This window comes from Lynx rufus, unplaced genomic scaffold (assembly GCF_022079265.1).
Source record: "Lynx rufus isolate CCGP_SWC_20201006 ecotype Redwood Valley unplaced genomic scaffold, mLynRuf1.p SCAF_17, whole genome shotgun sequence".
Classification (NCBI taxonomy): Eukaryota; Metazoa; Chordata; class Mammalia; order Carnivora; family Felidae; genus Lynx; species Lynx rufus.
The window spans coordinates 22754237-22767422 of record NW_025814831.1 but is presented as its reverse complement, the minus strand read 5'-3'; the positions used below and the strand labels follow the sequence as shown (position 1 = coordinate 22767422).

The 13186-nt window shown below is 40.1% G+C and overlaps 1 protein-coding gene across 6 annotated transcripts in view; it reads right to left on the bottom strand.

The window, feature by feature from the left end:
• STON2 (stonin 2) overlaps window positions 1-13186 on the bottom strand; it is a 153496-nt gene that overhangs the window by 26671 nt on the left and 113639 nt on the right. The window lies entirely within an intron of this gene.

Sequence of the window (13186 nt, the reverse complement as noted above, 5' to 3'; positions counted from 1 at the left end):
GACTGAAGGGGAGACTGAAGAAGGAAAGGAGGAAGAAAACTGGAAGAAATGGAAAGGGGGATGGAGAGAGAAGAATATCTCAGGTTATGATTCCTTGAGTCCAAATCTTTCCACAATCATTGCATAGATAAATCCCCAAAGGCTTGGGAATGATAAGGGATCTGAGGGTCTGCATTCACAAAGTCATTGTGACTACAAAACAGCAGCACTAGCCTATCACATGAGGGAAGTGTTAAGTCTTGAGTACACTTTGGTCAAGACAGAACATCCAACTTTCTATTATTCCTCTGGTACAAAGAAGTGCCTTTGTAATTGTAGGGCAGGTCTAAGATGCTTTTGTATTCTGGACAAGTAATCCTCAAAGTGGAGAGGAATGCACTCAAGGAGGTATCCAGAATGATCCACTGGGGTGTGGGAAGAAAACATCAGAATCTCTATTTTTGTTCACTTTTTAACCCATCCTTTAAACATTTCTAATTTTTGTTTATATGTTCTAAAACATTTACTAAAATACCTAGTATGTTTGTAATATATAAATAAATTTATAATATATATATACACACACAATACACACACACACACACACACACACACACACACACACACACACACAATATTAGAGGCTCATGATTAAGTCTTTGGAGAAACATGACCAAACATTTGGAGAAAATTGTTATAGTGCACTAGGCATGTTTCAAATACTTAGCATGACTTCACATACACACAAAGATATCACCTCTTCCCTGTCCTTTATAACAGTGGGCTGTTGTAACCAGAAAAAAAATGGTCTTGGTTATCAGTCCAAAGAGAGAAGTATTTTGCCAAATAAGATTTTTTATTCCCTTAAACTCTATTATTTGGGCAATAATTCAATCTTAAATACCCCAGTGCTCCTGTAGTCATGCTAACAACCTATCTCAGGTTTTCCCTCTTCCCTAGAATCATGCTAAATATGACTTCATCACCACTCCTCCCTGCTTTCTAGAAAGTTTTAAAAACAGTCTTCCAATTCTGCAGAAATTATGAAACTGACCTAAATAAATAACTGTTGGAGTCGATGCCAGGGCCAAAGACTGTGTGACCTCAATATCAGAACACCAGTCTCCTCATTTCCCTTTCTTGTTTACACTCTTGGTGCCCAGGGAATAAATAGCAATGGCAGGAAGATGTCTGTGAGATCCTGGTCCGTGCCAAGGACATCACCAGCTCAGCAAGTGTCTTCAAAGTAAATGTTTTAATTGTTGTTCGAGTAACAGGTTGCGACTGTTACCTTTGCTCTCAATAAAGCCCCGAGGAAAATTCAACCTACATGGTTCAGACCAGAAGGACAAAATCAATGGAGTCAACAATACCGATGGAAGAAATACTGTATTACCTATCCTGCAACCGCCACCCCCCTATTTTGGGTAACCACTTCACAATCAGACTCCGCCCCCCCCCCCCGCCCCATTCAAGTCTTCATGGATCTTCACTCAGTGTGCCCCATCCATGGTGCATATGACCCAAGCAAAGTCAGATACTTGTTGGAAATCTTGAATAGACTGAAGCAAGTGCAGGAAAGTAGTGGGAGCTGAGTTATTCAGATAGAGGCACCCTAAAGAGCCTGCATATTAGTTCTTGCTGGCTTGATGCTTAAAGTTGCCAAGATTTCTGACCATCTCTGAGAGATGGCAAAAATGGCCTCAGATTCTTCTTTCCTCTCTCCACGCTCTTGGGCAGTCCCTTTTCATGTGGACTCTGAGCTGGAACATGGGATTCATTTTAGTCAGGATCAAATACACCACAAATGGAAACTTGAAAAGTGCTTGTGTGACGGTGCTTGCCCTCTTTTGCTGTACTTGGAACCCCAAGACCATGATGCAGTGAGTCTGCAGGGGGATAAATGACCATGTGGAGGAGATGCAAGGCACCCTAGCCAACCAGGCAGTGACTGCAGACCCATGAGTGAGCTCCTATGGTGAACAGCTTAGCCTGGCACAGACTAGGAATTGCTCAAGCTTGCCCGGACTGTGGATGTGCAGAATCTTGAGCTAAACAAATGATTGTTGGGGAGCTGGGTATGTGTGTGTGTCGGGGGGCGGGGGGCTAATTTTCAATGTGGTTTTTATGTAGCACAGTAAAAGCTGATACACCAACTTCCTGGAGTTTGAGTTTTCAGCTTTTCTTCTAATTCTGTAAACTATCATATCCTTAGAATGAATTCATTTTACTTAAAGTTAGTAAAGTTGGCTTCTGTTGCTTGCAATCGAAATTATTTTAGTAGCCAGGTAGGAGACAGATGACCAGATCTTTGTAGGAAACATGGCAAATATAAATTTCTAGAAACTTCCAAACTTGTCTGTTTTTTCTTTTAATGTTTACTTATTTATTTTGAGAAAGAGAGAGCATGAGTGTGTGGGGGGGTGGGGGGCAGAGAGAGAGAAAGAGTGAGAGAGAATCCCAAACAGGCTCCACACTGTCAGTGCAGAGCACCACACGGGGCTCAATCTCATGAACTGCGAGATCATGACCTCAGCCAAAATCAAGGGTCAGATGCTTAACAAACTGGGCCACCCAGGTGCCCCCAAACTTGTCTGGTTTTTGAGCAAAACTATTTTGTTGCTCCTCTCCATTCTCCCTTATCCTTTTCACAAGGAAATAGAATAGTATTCTTACTGTTGAAATAATATAAGACACACTTCAAACTCTAAGTTTAGAGGGGAGGAATTTTGAGACTCTTATTTGAAGAGCTGTCATCTTTGGTCTGGGTCACCCTAGACATAAACAGGTGGGAAGAAGTTAGGCTCTGACTGCATTGTCAAGTGGTCTGTGGACTGTGGCTCTAGCCTGGTTCATATCCTGGCTACTCTACCTATTAACATGGTGACCTTGGGCAAGTTACTTAAATGTAGTAGGCTTTAGTTCCCTCCACTGTAAAATGGAGATAATAATAATATTTACCTCTTAAGTGTGGTAAGGACTGAGTTAATACAGGTAAAGTTTGCACAGCAAACATTACATAAATATTTGGTATTATTATTATAATGATTACTCCTTAGAGTCTAGGTTCCCTTGGGGAACATCTTGGAAAAAGACATTTGGTATTGTGCGAGCTTGGAAAAAGCCATGGAAGAGAAGGCTTTATTGCTAGTCCTGGCTCTGCCACAAAACTGCTATGGTCTTGGGCAAGGCTCTTTGTGCCATTTCCCTCCCCATCTGTAACATGGGATAATCATAATCCCTGTTCTAGTTTGGAAGCAAATATGAAGTAACACACGTGAACATGTTCTAAACATTCAAAAGTGCTCAATTGCTATTTGGTAAGGTCTATGATTATTATTCAGATAATGAGGTAGTTTTAGGTTCCAAATAAGTCCTACAACTTCTCATGCCATTTGAGTAGGTCCTAGGTGGAGAGTTATTTCATTTAGACAGAGAAAGAGAAATGCAAAAAGCAATCTTGGCATAAAGAGTTATTTACAGATATATTATACCAAAACCTGTGTGTTGAGGGGTGCCTGGGTGGGTCAGTCAGTTAAGCATCCAGCTCTTGATTTGGTTTCAGGTCATGATCTCGGGGTGGTGGGATTGAGCCCTACATGGGACTCCGCACTGGCTGTGGAGCCTGCTTAAGATTCTCTCTCTCCCTCTGCCCTGCCCGGCTCATGCTATCTCAAACAAATTAATTAATTAAATTAAATAAATAACAGGAAAAAAACCCTGTATGTTGAGAGGCTTGATTACATATCAGATCAAAGAGGTCACAGCCTAGGGGTGCCTGGGTGGCTCAGCCAGTTAAGCGTGTGACTTTGGCTCAGCTCATGATCTCACAAGCTCAGGTCATGATCTCACAGTTCGTGAGTATGAAGCCCACATGGGGCTCTCTGCTCTCAGTATAGAGCCCACTTTGGATCCTCTGTCCCCCTCTCTCTCTGCCCCTCCCCCATGCATTCTCTCTCTCTCTCTCTCTCTCTCAAAAATAAACATTAAAAAAAAAAAAAGAGGTCATAGCCTTTTCAAAACTGTCCCAGAGACCATCAGTATTTCTGAGGATATAAATGGCATCAAGTAACCTGAGAGCAGGGAAAGTGGAAGACCAAAAACACATTCATACCTTTCTACATCCTGAAGAGACGGATGCCGCCTAATCAACTTGTTCCCCACCTGTCCACAGGACCAGGGTTGAGTGTTCTTTGCCTTAGCGGGGGACAACTCGGGATTTAAGGCCCAGTGAATCCAAGGCACTCATATGTGAATTCATGTTAAAGCACACTGGTTTTTTGAATTGTTCCAGTCACCAAGTTCTAATATAACTAACAATTTGTTTCTGTAATATAGAGGTTAACTTTTTTTGGATAATTTTAAGGAACAAGTTACATTTTAGAAAATTTGGATGGTGCAGAAACCCATACCATCAAAAGCACCTGAATCTTGCTGCCACTGGAGGTAAGTGACATCACATTCTAGTGTTTCCTTCAAGTTGTCTCACTGTGCAAGTACACATTCATGAACACACACCTATCTAAAAGTTAGGAGTATTCTGCATATACGGTTTTAGAACCTACTTTTGTTGTTGTTAATATTCGCACATCAGAGTTTTCATGGGACAACACTGAAAACAGGCAGTGTGGAAGACAGTACGTGCCAGGAGCTGTTGGCAGTATCTGACCACGCTGTTAGGACGAGCATGATGGATGCTAAACGGGTTTGGAGGGCAGTTTGTATTAATTCCAGGATATACATGTAGTGTCTGGCTGCCTTGGTGGGGACATGCAGGGGACGTGAAGGGTCATGAGAAACTGAGATGCTGGATAAAGGGTGATCGATGCTGATAATTTGCTTCATGAAGTAAATGTGACTCCCACTGACATTTAGAGTCAGGGACTTCAGTAGACAGAGATGAGGTCATGGGATCAGGGCTTCTATTTTCAAATCTAAAGCTTGCCTGGCTGTGACATGCTGAAATGTTGACAAACATGCTGCCTTCCAGTCTTTAAAAATAGTAACCTTTGTTTCCCACACTGAGGGCATTTCCTAAGTGTCAGATCGAGTATCCTCTGCAGCTGGACACACAGCAGATTGGTATGTGTGGCTACCTGTTGCCCTGTCTTCGCATAAATGAGAGAAGTCAAGTGGAGGACATAAAGGCAGAATCATCCTCCCACTTCAAAGCATGAACCTTGGTGACTTTATAGGGCAGGTTGCACAACATAAAACAGAGGTTTGCTTCCTCAAAGACTTTTCAACAGCATGCACTATAGAGCAAAGGAATTTCTGCCCTATCTTCAAGAGCAGACTGGGGCAAATACACGAGTCAGCATTTGATAAAGGTTGTTAGCAAATAAAGAATAAATGGTCCCAAAAATATTTAGAGAGGATGAAGTATTCTATCTAACGCCTTAAGATTTCTGGTTAAGAATAAGAGGGGTATGGTTAAGAATAAGAGAAGATAAGCACAAACTGTCTTCAGAAATCAGGGCAAAATTGAGCCATGGAAAGAGATCTTTATGGTGTTAGTTTTTCTTTAAAGTATTTCATTTGAGATTGGATTGTCTAACCCCACATGGCCCTTGGTGACTTCTGGAGTGTGTCTAGAGTTCTCTGGTGACTTGAGGAGCAGACTTGAGGTTTTATGGCAAGAGAGGGAGCTGGAAGGAGAGAGGAAGAATAACCCACCACCGCCCCTATGTTCAAGACAACAGCAGTGGCTTGGCTGACACTCCCCAATCGTGTACCGTATGCCAGATGCCCTGCTAGAACTGTATGGAAACTTTTAACTTGATCCTGGAACACTATATAACATAGATCCTACCTTCTCCCGTTTTTATTGATGGGGACACTGAAGCACAGAGGTTAGATGACTTGACACAAGTCACAGACTAGTAAGTGGTGCAGCTAGAATCTGAACCCAGGAGGTCAGAGCTCATGACCTTCAGCTTGACCACTCTCGTGTACAGTAGCACTAGGATTGCAGCTCAACGTCTGTAGAACTAGCTAATCTCGAGCAAGTTACTCAATTTCTAAGTCTTAGTTTCCTCACTTTTAAAAAGGATAATAAAAATAAGCTGATCTATCTATCACAATAGGGTTGTGAGAACCAAACGAGACATGTGCATGTCACTTGTAAAATATGGCAAGCTACACATTTTTTAAAAGCTTATTTATTTATTTATCTATTTACTTACTTATTTTGAGAGAGAGAGAAAGAGGGGGAGAGGGGGAGAGAGAGAGAGAGAGAGAGAGAGAGAGAGAATCCCAAGCAGGCTGAGCACTGTCAGTGCAGAGCCTAATGCGGGGCTCAAACTCATGACCTGTGAGATCATGACCTGAGCCAAAATCAGGAGTCAGATGCTTAACTGACTGAGCTACCCAGGTACCCCATGGCATGCTACACATTTTAAATTACTTTCATTATTACTGATGAAAGAAGAGAAAGAGGGCACTTATTTCTTCATTTTGAGGTTTGTTTTGTCTTGTTTTTGCTTAGTATGAACATTTTAATTTTAATAATCAACATAAAGCAACAAATATTCACTGGTAGGCACATTAGGTATTGAGAAAAAGCAGAAAACATTCCTGTATCAGGAACCTGTGACTAGAAAGAAAAAAAAAATAGTGATTATTTTGACCAGGCAGTGACTTAGAATGACTTTGTGGGGGGGGGGGGTGCTCTGCATCTCCAGTGATAAAAGCCTGTTCTAACTGCTGGCAGGCAAGTGACTCTTACTTCCCGGAAGTGGAATGAACTTTCAAGGACTTGTGGCTCTCCAGATAATGACTTCCAGTTCCATGAAAAAAAAGCACAGCAGCTGGAAATAACAGCCTATCTGTTATTATCTAGTCCCTATTCCATATCTTAGAGCTATCATTCTCAGTCTGGTCTGACAGAGGTTTCTCCAGCTCCAGGATTCCAAATACCCAACTGTTTTGGATAGACATAAATGCCAGAACTTAAAACCAAGGTTAGAAGGGCACCTGGGTGGCTCAGTCAGTTGAGCGTCTGACTTTGGCTCAGGTCATGATCTCATGGTTCGAGGGTTCAAGCCCCACATTAGGCTTTGCACTGACAGGGCAGAGCCTGCTTCAGATTCTCTGTCTTCCTCTCTCTCTGCCCCTCTGCTGCTTATGCTCACTCTCTCTCTCTCTCAAAAATAAACAAACATTACAAAAAAAGTTTAGAAAGAATTACCTTTGAGCAAAATCACTCTGGAATCAGACCAACCTGCTGGAAGTCATTAAATTCTCAAGCAGGGCTAAAGTCCCTGATCTACACTTCTGCCAGAGCACACACAGGCATGATCTCTTTGTGTTTATTTTCCCACTCTGGCTACTACATTACAGTCTTTTGAACTTAATTGTGCTGGGACCTTCATCTAGGAACCCTAAGTTGGGAAAGCAGAAAAAAATGAACATCTTCAGAAATTAAGTAATAGAAAGATCAACAAAGAAGAGTTTAGTCATCTACCATTAAATTAAAAGGTGACTTGGGTATAATTTCAGAAAGAATTGATAGGAATGGGTCTAAAGTCTACTAATCTGTAATCTCATTAATTACACCAAAGGTTAAAAACTTCCTTCTAACACAAGCAGTTCATGTTCACTGAAGAAAATTTAGAAGATACAGGCAAGCGAAAAAAATAATAAAAAGCATCCAAAGTCCCACTTTTACCATCAAAATAAGAGACATCTGTACTATTATAAAGGTTGATGAAGGGGAAACTGAAAATAACATAGTTAACTGTAGGACTCAGGTGGGAATCATGGGACACAAAACTGTACTAGGACCTGGTGGTCACCTTACAATATGTGCCTGGGCTTCTGTCCTCTTAGGCAAGTCCTCTGAACCTCCTTGGAATATTACAGATGTTATTTACACACGCATACAATAATGTGTTGTATAAGAATATTTTGTGAGACCATCTCAATAAATGAATAAGATTTAATACCCATTTATGATAAAAACTTTCAGCATACTAGAAATGGAAGACAAATTCCTCAATCTGTTAAAGGGTGTATATATAAGAAAAAACTCAGCTAATATTATAATGATGAAATATTGAATGTTTTCTCCCAATTTCACTGCTTCTAGTCAATACTGTAGTGGAGTGCATATGCATGGCAACAAGGTAAGGAAAGGAAATGAAAAGCAAAATAAAGAGTTAAAATTCTTCATAGGTAGCATGATTATGTACTCAGCAAATCCAAAAATATCAACAAAATCATAGAAGTAATGAGTGAATACAGCAAGGTCTCAGGATACAAAATCATTACCTAAAAACAAATTGTATGTCTAAATACTAGTAACAAATGAATGGAAAATTTTATCTTATATTATTATTATTATTATTATTATTATTATTATGTATATTTTTAAAGTAGGGTTCACACCTATCGCAGAGCCCAACGTGGGGCTTGAACTCATGACCCTGAAATCAAGATCTGAGCTGAGATCAAGAGTAAGACACTTAACTTACTGAGCCACCCAGGCATCCCTGGAAAATGAAATTTTAAAAATTATGATTTACAATATGATAAAAATATCAAATACACAGAAGTAAATGTAATAAAAGATACAGAAGCTCTCTATACTTGAAAACCATGGAACACTGCTGAGTGACATTAAAGAAGGCGTAAATAATGGAGAGATTTCATGTTAATGGATTTGAAAAGTCAAAGTATAAGATGGAAAAATTTGTGAAATTGAATTATAGAGTCAATGCAATTCCAATCAAAATCCCCAGACTTTTTTTTTCCCTTTGGTAGAAATGGATAAGCTGTCAATTTTTATTAAAGCCTGTCAATAGCCAAGATAATCTTGAGGAAGAAAATTCTGGAGGGCTTACATTACTAAATTTTAAGATTTACTGTAAACACTCAGTAATTAAGACAGCATGATAGGAAAGACAAATAGGTTAATGGAACAGAATAGAGAGTCTAGAAGTAGACCCAAACATATACAGTCATTTGGGTTTTGACAAAAGTGCCAAAGAATTCAACGGGAAAGTTCTTTTCAATAAAATGTTCTAGAGCAACTAGACATACATATGGAAAAAAAAAATTGACCTTAATCTCTTCCTCTCTCTATATATACTAAAATTAAACTGAGAAAGATCACAGATCTATATGAGAGCCAAAACTATAACACTTCTACAAGAAAACATAAAAAACCCACCTCATGACCTGTGGTAAGCAATGACTTCTGAGGACAAAGAAAGCACCACCATGAAGGAAAAAAAAAATTAATAAATTGATTTTGTCAATTTATTTTTCTTTTTCATTTTTTAAAATTTTGTGTTTTTAATTTATACCCAAGTTAGCATATAGTGCAGCAATGATTTCAGGAGTAGATTCCTTAATGCCCCTTACCTATTTAGCCCATCCCCCCTCCCACAACCCCTATAGTAACCCTCTGTTGTTCTCCATATTTAAGAGTTTCTTATGTTTTGTCCCCCTCCCTGTTTTTATCTTATTTTTGCTTCCCTTCCCTTGTGTTCATCTGTTCTGTGTCTTAAAGTCCTCATGTGAGTGAAGTCATATGCTATTTGTCTTTCTCTGACTAATTTCGCTTAGCGTAATACCCTCTAGTTCTATCCATGTAGTTGCAAATGGCAAGATTTCATTCTTTTTGATTGCCGAATAATACTCCATTGTATATATATACCGCATCTTCTTTATCCATTCATCCATTGATGGACATTGGGCTTTTTCCATACTTTGGCTATTGTCGATTTTCTTAAATCAATTTATTTATCAAGATATCACTTTAAAAGTAAAAAGGCAAGCTACCGAAAAGAGACATATTCAGAATACCTAAAGAATCCTCACAAATCAATAATAAAAAGAGAAATAACCCCCCCAAAACCCAGGCCCTTCATAAAAGAAGCTATATGAATGGCCATGGAGCACATGATAAGGTTATTAGACATCAAGGATGTGTAAATTAAACTACAATGAGATACCACACATCCACTAGAATGGCTAAAACTGGAAAGCATGATAATATCAAGTGTTACAGGATGAAGAACAACTAGAACTCTCTTATGTTGTTGGTTAGAGTATAAAGTTGTAAAATCACTTGGAAAAATGGTTTAGCAACCTCTAATAAATTTACACATTCATCTAACGTATGATCCAGCAATTCCACTCCCATGTTTGTATACAAGAGAAGTGAAAAATATGTCCACAGATAGATTTGTTCAAGAATGTTCAGCAACTTTATTCATTAAAGAACTGGAAACACCCCAAATATCCATCAATAAGAGAATGGATAAGCAAATTGCATCATATTCATATAATAGAGGACTACAGTTATGATAAACCTAAATATTTAGACATGCAGCAACATGATAAATCTTAAAACCACTACCTGAATCTCAAAAGTCACTAGCACACCATCACTTACCCTGGTTCATTGATTCATCTAATCTCACACCAACCCTTCAAAGTAGATACTATTATCCATCAGTTTTAATAATGAAAAAGATTCACAGAGGAAAACTAATACCCAAGATTGTATTTACTCATTCATTAGTTCATTCAAGATTTACTGAGCATATACGGTTTGCTAACAGGTGGTGTGTCACATGCTAAGGATATAATGTTAGCAAAATTAGACACAAGATTTAAACTCAGTCCTTCCACTACACAACACTGCCAGGCACTGCAACAGGTCCTACATTAAAAAAAAAAACAATGTGTAAGACACTGTCATTGCAATTATGATGCAATACAAACTGTTCTCATAGGTTTATGCAAAGTGCTGTGTGATCCCAAAATGAAAAATGACTGATAATTCTGCCTGAGTTGGCTGAAGCCAAACTGGCAAAAGGAAGGGCATTTCAGCTGATAATATAACAGCAGATAGAATGCTTTCAGGCACTGAGGAAGAGTGGAAAGAGTATAAGATTTGGAACTAAGTCCACCTGGTTGGGATGCTGGCTCAGTACTGATATTTGTGAAATGTGAGTAACTATTCAGAAACTTGCGGGGTGGTTGTGAATACCTAAGGATCGAAGCACATGCAGAAGAAACTCAATTTATAGTAGCTTTTAGTTTTTGAACAAATAACTGGTGTTACTCATACTGCCAACATACATCTCCTATTGTAAATTGTGTGTCAATCTCCAGAAAGCCTTACCTCTCAAAACAAGAACATGACTGACTTTCTAGGCTTGAAAAGCTTAAGATTAGACCCCAAACCCATAGTGATTTGCTGGCTTTGATCTCCCTCCTCGTTTGAACATGACTTGTGCCCAATATACACCATGAGACTTGGGATTAAGTAGAGTTGGCTATCTTAGTTTGAGTGGCTTATACAGGGTTAGAAGCCAAGACCCAAAAACACTTGGACTAGTGGGAATAGCAGTCACTCTGCATTGTTCCTTTTTGTACAAAACCACTCAGAACATGTACTTTATCACTGTCTCCTCTGTGCCCAGCTCACAGCAATGCTCACTTTAATCTGCATGAGATACCCCTATCGGTGTACAGATTTCTAGAACAGAGGCTAGTGGTAAGAAATCAATCTGAGAGGGCGCCTGGGTGGCGCAGTCGGTTAAGCGTCCGACTTCAGCCAGGTCACGATCTCGCAGTCCGGGAGTTCGAGCCCCGCGTCGGGCTCTGGGCTGATGGCTCAGAGCCTGGAGCCTGTTTCCGATTCTGTGTCTCCCTCTCTCTCTGCCCCTCCCCCGTTCATGCTCTGTCTCTCTCTGTCCCAAAAATAAATAAACGTTGAAAAAAAAAAAATTTAAGAAATCAATCTGAGAGAGACAGCCTAGTAAGGGAAGACCAAAATGGCAGAATTTTCTCAATACATAAAGGCTCTTCCTGTGGCACCTGCATCCAAGATTTTAATATAGATCATGAAATAGGCTCAGTATCCCTTCCAATGGCACAGCAGGCTAGCGCTGCTGAATATTAAGGCATTTACAAAACAAGAGCTCAGAAGTTGTTTGCAAGGCTGAGTGGCTCTTTATTGACATATCCAGTCAAGGTAGAATAATTACAGCAAGAGTGACCATGGCACCAACCTCTCCTAACCACATAGGTTTATATGTGCACAGTTGACTGATGAACTGACTCAGAAGGGTGTTTACGTTATTTAATCATCAGAGCAAACACTGCAAACAGCTTGACAATGAGCATGGCACGTGGGAGACAACAGGCTTGCTCTGTGGCAGCCACAAGCAGGCTGTAGATGATGTTAGGTAAATTATTTAAGTTCTTCAAGCCTCAGGTCCCTCACCTATAAAATGGAATAATGATGCCCTGCAAGATGCCGTGAGAGTTACAGATAATGTAGGCAAGTGCCTGGCATAATTCTTTGCATGTGCCAGACACCTAATAAGTGGTTATTCTTGTTATCATAATTAACCTAAGGCGTGGCTCTCTATAATTTGGGGGGAGCCAAGGAAAAGATACGTGCTACGAGTTGACTGCTTTTGTTGGATAGAGGCCATGTTCAATGGCTTTTAGCCTGCTTACATGGGGTGAATTTCAGGGAAGGGTTTGCATGTGATGGGGAGGGGGGTGTGCAAATGAGAACATGTACTGGGTGAATGGAGGGTAACAGGACAAAGAGGGGAGAGAAGGGGGAAAAACGACTTTCAGAAAAAGAACTTGTATCTTATTACTAGACTATAAGCTATTTGAAGGCAAGGCCTATCTTTCATCTTATGTTATTTTTTACCCTGTTTTTATTCATCCCTACAAACTCCATCAGACTCTACCACAACACCTGACACCCAGTAGACACTCGGCAAATGTTTACTGATACACACCTGGATCAGACACTGACTCTCGCTCGCAGGTGTGGCTCTGACTAAGCAGGAAAAGGAAAAGGACAGTGGTGGTGTGGGACAACTGTCCAGCAGTGATTCTGATAAGCAGAAGTGCCCTTTGTCCCAGCAGCTGAGTCACCGTGCCTTCACACTGACACACTGCGACAGGTTCCACTCACAACACCAATAATGACATGAGGTCATTCCCTCAACAAAGCAATAAGCCCCAAACAAAGGCTCCAAATCTTAACACAGGGAAGGTCTGTCCCAGTCAGTCACCTTCTATCCCAGTTAGCACATCAGATACATGAAATATCTGTCCCATCCTGGACTAGGCATCCTACACACACTGCGTTCAATAATCCTCCTGACAACCCTATGGAAGGTGTTAGGTATAGTTTGGAGGTGAAGAAAATGAAATTCACAGG